Below are 6,695 nucleotides of genomic sequence, written 5' to 3'. Positions count from 1 at the left end.
TAAAAATTGGAGACCACATAAAGCCAATGTTGCGACAGCCAATCTGAAGCTTGCATTTTGAAATCAATTCTTCATATTGTCTACAAACTTGCGATCGGCTTGCAACTAATATAGAACCGGCTTAAAAAGTTCATACTGTCCATACTGTATGTATTTATATTATGCTCATTTTTATCTCACGTGAAAATATTCATCCAATTTTTTATAACTATCAAGTGAAAATGTGACATCACTAGATTAAGAATATAGGAAAAATGGTATTGTACGAGACTGTACCTTAGTTACCTGTTCTTTGGATGAGTTGTACATACATAAGGAATTGTATTAGGTTGTTTGCTTGGTGTTGGTATGTAAAAAATATATAAATAAAAATTATGAACATGACAGACAAGTAAAAAAAAATTATTTTAAAATTTATGAGATTAAAATCCAGATTTTGCCCGAGGACGAATATGATCAATAGAAGAAAGTAAAAAACAAGTAGTAAATTTTATAAAATTTGTTTTATTTACGTTACTTTAAATAATACAATAGACTAAAATAATTAATTTGCCATAATTTGATTTATCAATATTCGGAGAATAATAAAGTTACAATATCCACCATTGTTGATTTCGTGTGACGAATTTGAAGTATTTATCTCTCTTATATATTCAAATACAGTTATCTTTCTCTTTTCAAATTCATCATTCGACAAAATGGTCTTGTCGAACAAACTTACGTGAAATGGCTCGCATTTTCACTGTGGTGAAAGTTACAGAATCGCGAGAATTCAGGAGCTCCGTACAATAAAAGGAATAGAGAGCAAAGAATAAGAATTTCAACCTATCAGAAATCATGTGCAATACACAGTGATAGGTTGAAATTCTTATTCTCTATTCTCTATTTTTTGTTCCTTTTATTATATGGAGCCCATCACTTTTCACATTTTCAATTACACCAGAGAGAAATCTGAGAGAGGACATGACGGCCCAAAACTTGTAATCGTAAAATGTTGCTGCGCATTACTGCCCTCTGACAAAGTGGGTGTAAACTATATAGCAACGTCCACTTTCTTTAAAAAGTGGACTTTCTCTAAAAGTCGTTTCTATGTAGTTTACAGCTTTGTCAGAGAGCAGTAATGCGCTGCAGTATGTGATTATATTGTGGCTGCTGTGTCCAATGTGACGCCGAGTGTCTGGGTGCAATTAATTAATGGCGAAGGAAAATTGGCAGGAAACGCTAAGGAAAATCACTAAGTTCGCAAAGAAAGGCTACTCATTGTTTCTGACTCACAAGCTATGAGGCAGTTTAATATAAACTCAAATAAATATTTAGAACGGTTTACAGATTAAAAGAGTAGAGACGTAATTGCGTGCGCATGATGGCTCGGATATTGCATTACTAAATTAGAATACGAAAAAAATCTACAATATAAGCGTTTATCTGATGACGCGAGCAATTACCTAACGACATAAGCAATGACCGATGTCGATCTCGTCGTGAACATAAAGTGATTATTAATCTTATCAAGCGCTAACTAAAATCTATCGTTGAGGCTTATAAAAAGTCCGCACACAGAACACCATGACATCAGAGAGAGACAGAAAGGAAAAACTGACTCGAGCGCCGCAACTAACTCTTGCAACGCCACAAGCATTTTGCGGTTACAGATTTTGAGCCGTCATGTCCTCTCTCAGATTTCTCTTTGGTCACACAATCAATATTCAATATTCCTGTAAGATGCCTTTTCATACGCAGCATGCTGCGGCAATAGTTACTATTAAAAATTTTGGTTTGGTATTGGTTAAAAATTTTACGTGAGATGACGCATTTCCGCAAAATACATTTTCCGCAATTCATTGAAGTTGAACCGAACAAACAACAAGCAGTGGTAAATGTCTACAAAATAGAGAGAAAGCGTACAATATTTCGAGAAGCTTTCGATTAAAAAAATATAGGCCTGTATTCAGATGCGCTTTTCTTTGAAATTCTGTAGTGTGCGTAAATTATAGCATGTAGCGTGCTAACATCGTGTTGTAAGCGTGTTCTGAATACGGGCCATAAAATACAAATTAATTATTTTCGATAAATAAATCGAACATGAAAGCAAATCATTTATCGACGACATAAGAATGTAAATGATATATATCGCAATGCGATATATTATGCTCATTGATTCAGCGGCCTTATATGCGATTCTATACTTATGTTTTTTTATGTGTAATAGCCCTTAAGGCCATTCCACATAAACTTATAGCCGCATAAACATATACATAAAGAAAATTATCCAATTGTATTTGCCTTTATGACAGAAATGTGTGGAATGGCCTTTAGAGCCATCAAACACAAAATTACATAAGTTGCATAACCATAGCAATCCCAGTCAGAAATAGTTCCCAGTTAGAAATAGTTCCTCGAAACGACGTCTTTTCGAGGAGCTATTTCTGACTGGGATTGCTATGGTTATGCAACTTATTTCGACATTGTTACGATGAAAAAATTATCGATTCGAAACTTGCGTCGAAATTTCAACATTTTCGAGTGATAAAAAATTACATATGTAGAGAATACAATGAGAGTTTGATATATTTTTAATATTTTTGGTAAATTTGTGATACATAATCTTATATTTTGAATATTTTCATTCAAAGGTCGAATCGACATTTTTTTCGATTTCATTTCGACAATTGCAATATCACTCTAATCATAAAAGCTTTCTTAAAATTTTTCAGAATTTATAGATAATTTTATAACTTTTTAGAAAATTGTGGATTTTTTTTATACGGATCGGAACATTTTTTTACAATTATATATTATTTTTACAATCTACATCTTTTCTTCTAATAATTCTTTGTATCTTATTTTATTGTTCTACTTCTGCTGAATAACATTACTTTTATTTGTACTTTGTAGTTTATTTAATATAATCTTATTACGTTATTTTTGTGAGGAGGAATTTCAGGGAATAATGTCTCTTATCATAAATACTGACAATTAGCTATCTCTTACCATGAATAAATGAGCATAAAATCAAGGAAAAATATCATCGACTCTATCTAGCTAGACTAATTCTAGCTTGAATCGATATCAAAACGACTTCGATTTTTTAAATTAATAAAATTTAAATGTTGGTCTATCATACAAGTTTCCAATATCATTTAGAAGTATAAAAATATTACTAGTATCACTGTTACTGCAGTAGTATTACTACTGATACGCAATAGTGTCAATGCTGAGCCAGTAGTGTTACTACTGTAGTAATATATGACAACATATGACGTAACATAGAACTACTTCCAGTAATTGTAATATTTGATATAAAAAATTTATTAGAGTAAAAAAAATATATATATATCATTAGAGCAATTAGTATTATTTCAGCTAATAAAATAATATTTTACAGTATCATTAAAAACAAGTTATTATCATAGATGTTATTTGTACATTACTACTATATTTAACATTAATTATATTTTTTTGTGTTCTATCTCTTTCACAACATTTTTGAACAGATATGTTACAATATACATCTGTTAGCATTATAGATATTCATGGTTCTTCGAAGGAGTAATTCCCGTACGATCACACAAATGAAATATGATAAGTGAAATATGGTAAGAGGATTCGGATTCGAATGAGTAACTGCGCATGGGTGCCTCATAAAATTAGTTCTCGAAATTCATAAAATAAATTTTTTTTTATTATAATTTTGTCGTGTCCTCTGAAATATGATGCTAAGCAATAATATTTATTTTCATAATAAAATTTCAATGAAATTTTAATGAATTTTCTCTACCACTATTATGCTATTAGTAACTACTTGTCGAATTTACTTATTGCATTAGTGACACTAGTAGTATATTTTTATGCTGACTGGATCAATTCAAGATTTTATTTCCAACTCGAAAATTAATCGAAATTGGAGCCAAAAATCCATCGAAATCAATAGAAATTTTGAAAATTTTCGACTTTTATTTTCAATATCGAAACGATGTCTTTTCGAGAAATTATTTCTGATTAGGATAAGACCACTGAACCAATAAGCATCCTGCACTAATATTACGATAAATATTCAACTGATTTTGAGAGCAAAAATGGAATGAAAGGAGCTGCAAAATTTCAAGCAGCAAATACAAATTATAACCTGTAATGATCATAACTCGTCACAACTCAGTGATAGAATGGGGACAGAGCAAGGAGTGGGAAAAGGAATAAAAATGGTGGACGCGAATACGTTTCTAATGCTCTATCTAGATCTTTTATACTATGATCGCAATATAAGGATATACAGTAGGGATAAGACCCTATTTTCCGTTCAACCGCGCATATTTGCTTGCGCATCATAAGCGGCCATTTGGTGACATCAATCCCGGTCAAAGCAGAAAATCATAGTTTTCGTTATTGCAATCGCGCCATGACGTATCGCTGCGCTTGTCTTAGGCTGAAATCAGACTATGCATTGAAAATTGAGATTAAAAATTAAAGATTGAAATTTCTGATGAAGCAATGAGGACAAAGAAAATGTTTTGGTTCCTTTTGTTTTGATTGGTCAAACTTCAATCTTTCAATCTTCAATCTTATTCTTCAATGCGTAGTCTGATTCCGACCTAACGTGACGCGAACATTTAACCATATTGGTTCCGATGACGCGAAGCATGGCATTGAAGGTATTGAAGCATGGCATTGAAGGTATTGGAGCGTATGATACGAACAAACCTTTAGCTAATAAAGTTGACAGATAGGTCGACAATAAAAATGTACAAATGCGGCAATTTCAAGAAAGTTAAAATTAAGAACTATAAATGAAATTTTTGGAAGTTATTTTAATTGCTATTTGATATATAATATATATAGTTTTCAATTATTTTTTTTTTAAGTAAAATTTCTTTAATAAGCATGAATACAAGTAAGTTTTAATTAATAATGACTTAAAAGATTGAGATAAAGTTAGAATATGTATTAATAATAATTATTATAATAATTTGATACAAATAACAAACGATAATAATAATTGGATATACTGAATATATTATTAATTATCAGCGCAACGATCTATATCGAAATTATGGTCTACTCTCAGTAGAGCTGTTCGATCCAAAACCTATATTAATAGTCTATCTCTTACTGGAATACCAAGGTCAAGCCTATGCTTTCGTATAGACAAGAGCGGTATTAAGGTATTTTACATAAAAATTATCCATTCAGTAAGATAAAAGAAAATTTTGCGCAGTTGTTTATAAAAATGTATAACTCTCGGAAGTTATAATGAAAATAAAAGATTGTATGGTAATGATAATAGGCAATATAATTGTCGTAATGCACTTTAAAATGATCATGAACTTTATTAAATTTATGAAATAGATTATGAGTACAAAGTCATCTAAAAGATGATTAAATTGTTATAAAGAAATTTAATTATAAATTATTATAAAGAAATTAATAATAAATTGTTATATCGTTTAGTGAAAGAATATAATCGACGAAAAGATGACTAAAAGATGACAGATGTGATGACTGCTAATCATCCTATAGCCTTATCCATATGATAATTAAAGGATAACTTCTTTGGATATCTTTTGGCCTTTAAGGCAGCTTTTAATTTTTATATTTTGGCACATATAACATTTAATAACATTGAATTCCTAAATTAATTTTTACACAAATCGAAATGAAATTGCATAACTGACAATATATACATCCTATTTTTCAGTCTTGCAATGTTTGCCGGTGTCCTATGTACCGGAATCATTATCTTTCATCATAATTCCTTCGAGACTCGATTACAAAAATAATTCATTAGTGTTCATTAAAACACGAATCAAATTTCTCATAATGCTGCATTCTTTTATTCTATCCAGAGTACTTATCATGAAACATGTCGGAATGAATTCTGATCGGAATCCATTCCGACTTTATTCCATAATAGGTGCCCTGTATAGTTTTCAAGCATGAGAAACTGAATTCCACCACATCCGTTTAATAACGATTCAACATACTACTCGCAAATGAGTCATAAAAAGTATAACAGAAAGATATCTTTTTTTATGTTATCTTTTTGGCAATTCAAAAAGATATCTTTTCGTCAATTTTTTATTTTGCGAAAATGACAACCATAGAAAGATGACGAAAAGACAACTTAAAAAAGACATTTTTTTGTCATCTTTTTATGATTCTTATAGACATCTTTTCATCTTGCTGAAGGACAATCTAAAAATAATGTCTTTTCGTTTTTTAGACATTTTTTTCGTTTTGTCGGAAAGACAACTTAAAAAAGAAAACTCTTTTAGTATTTTATACTATCTGGATGCATAATGTATGTTATTTTAAATTGAAGTATATGGAAATTATCTTTCAGATTCCGAAGTATCAAAATACTTATCATTTGGAGCCTTACAAGCCTTTCAAGTGTGAAATTGTTGATATGATTTTAATTGATGTAATGCAGGATTATTTAGTAGGTTTAAAATATCAATCCCAAGTTTGCATGCAGATGTGTCAAAAAATGTCAGAGGAAGTGCGCTACAAAATTTGTAGGGAGTTTTACAATCGGTAATATATTGATCAATGAAACAAATATGTTATAGTAAATTAAATTAGACGTACTAGTGCACATTAAAAAATCCTTACAAAAATTGATGTAAAAATGTTTGTTTTATATAAATATAGAAATAAGTTTTATTAAATCGCGAAATCTTCAATGCACTTTTTGTATT

The sequence above is a fragment of the Atta colombica genome, unplaced genomic scaffold, assembly GCF_001594045.1.
Source record: "Atta colombica isolate Treedump-2 unplaced genomic scaffold, Acol1.0 scaffold73, whole genome shotgun sequence".
Taxonomy (NCBI): domain Eukaryota; kingdom Metazoa; phylum Arthropoda; class Insecta; order Hymenoptera; family Formicidae; genus Atta; species Atta colombica.
The sequence above is the reverse complement of the archived record's forward strand: the minus strand, read 5'-3'. Positions refer to the sequence as shown.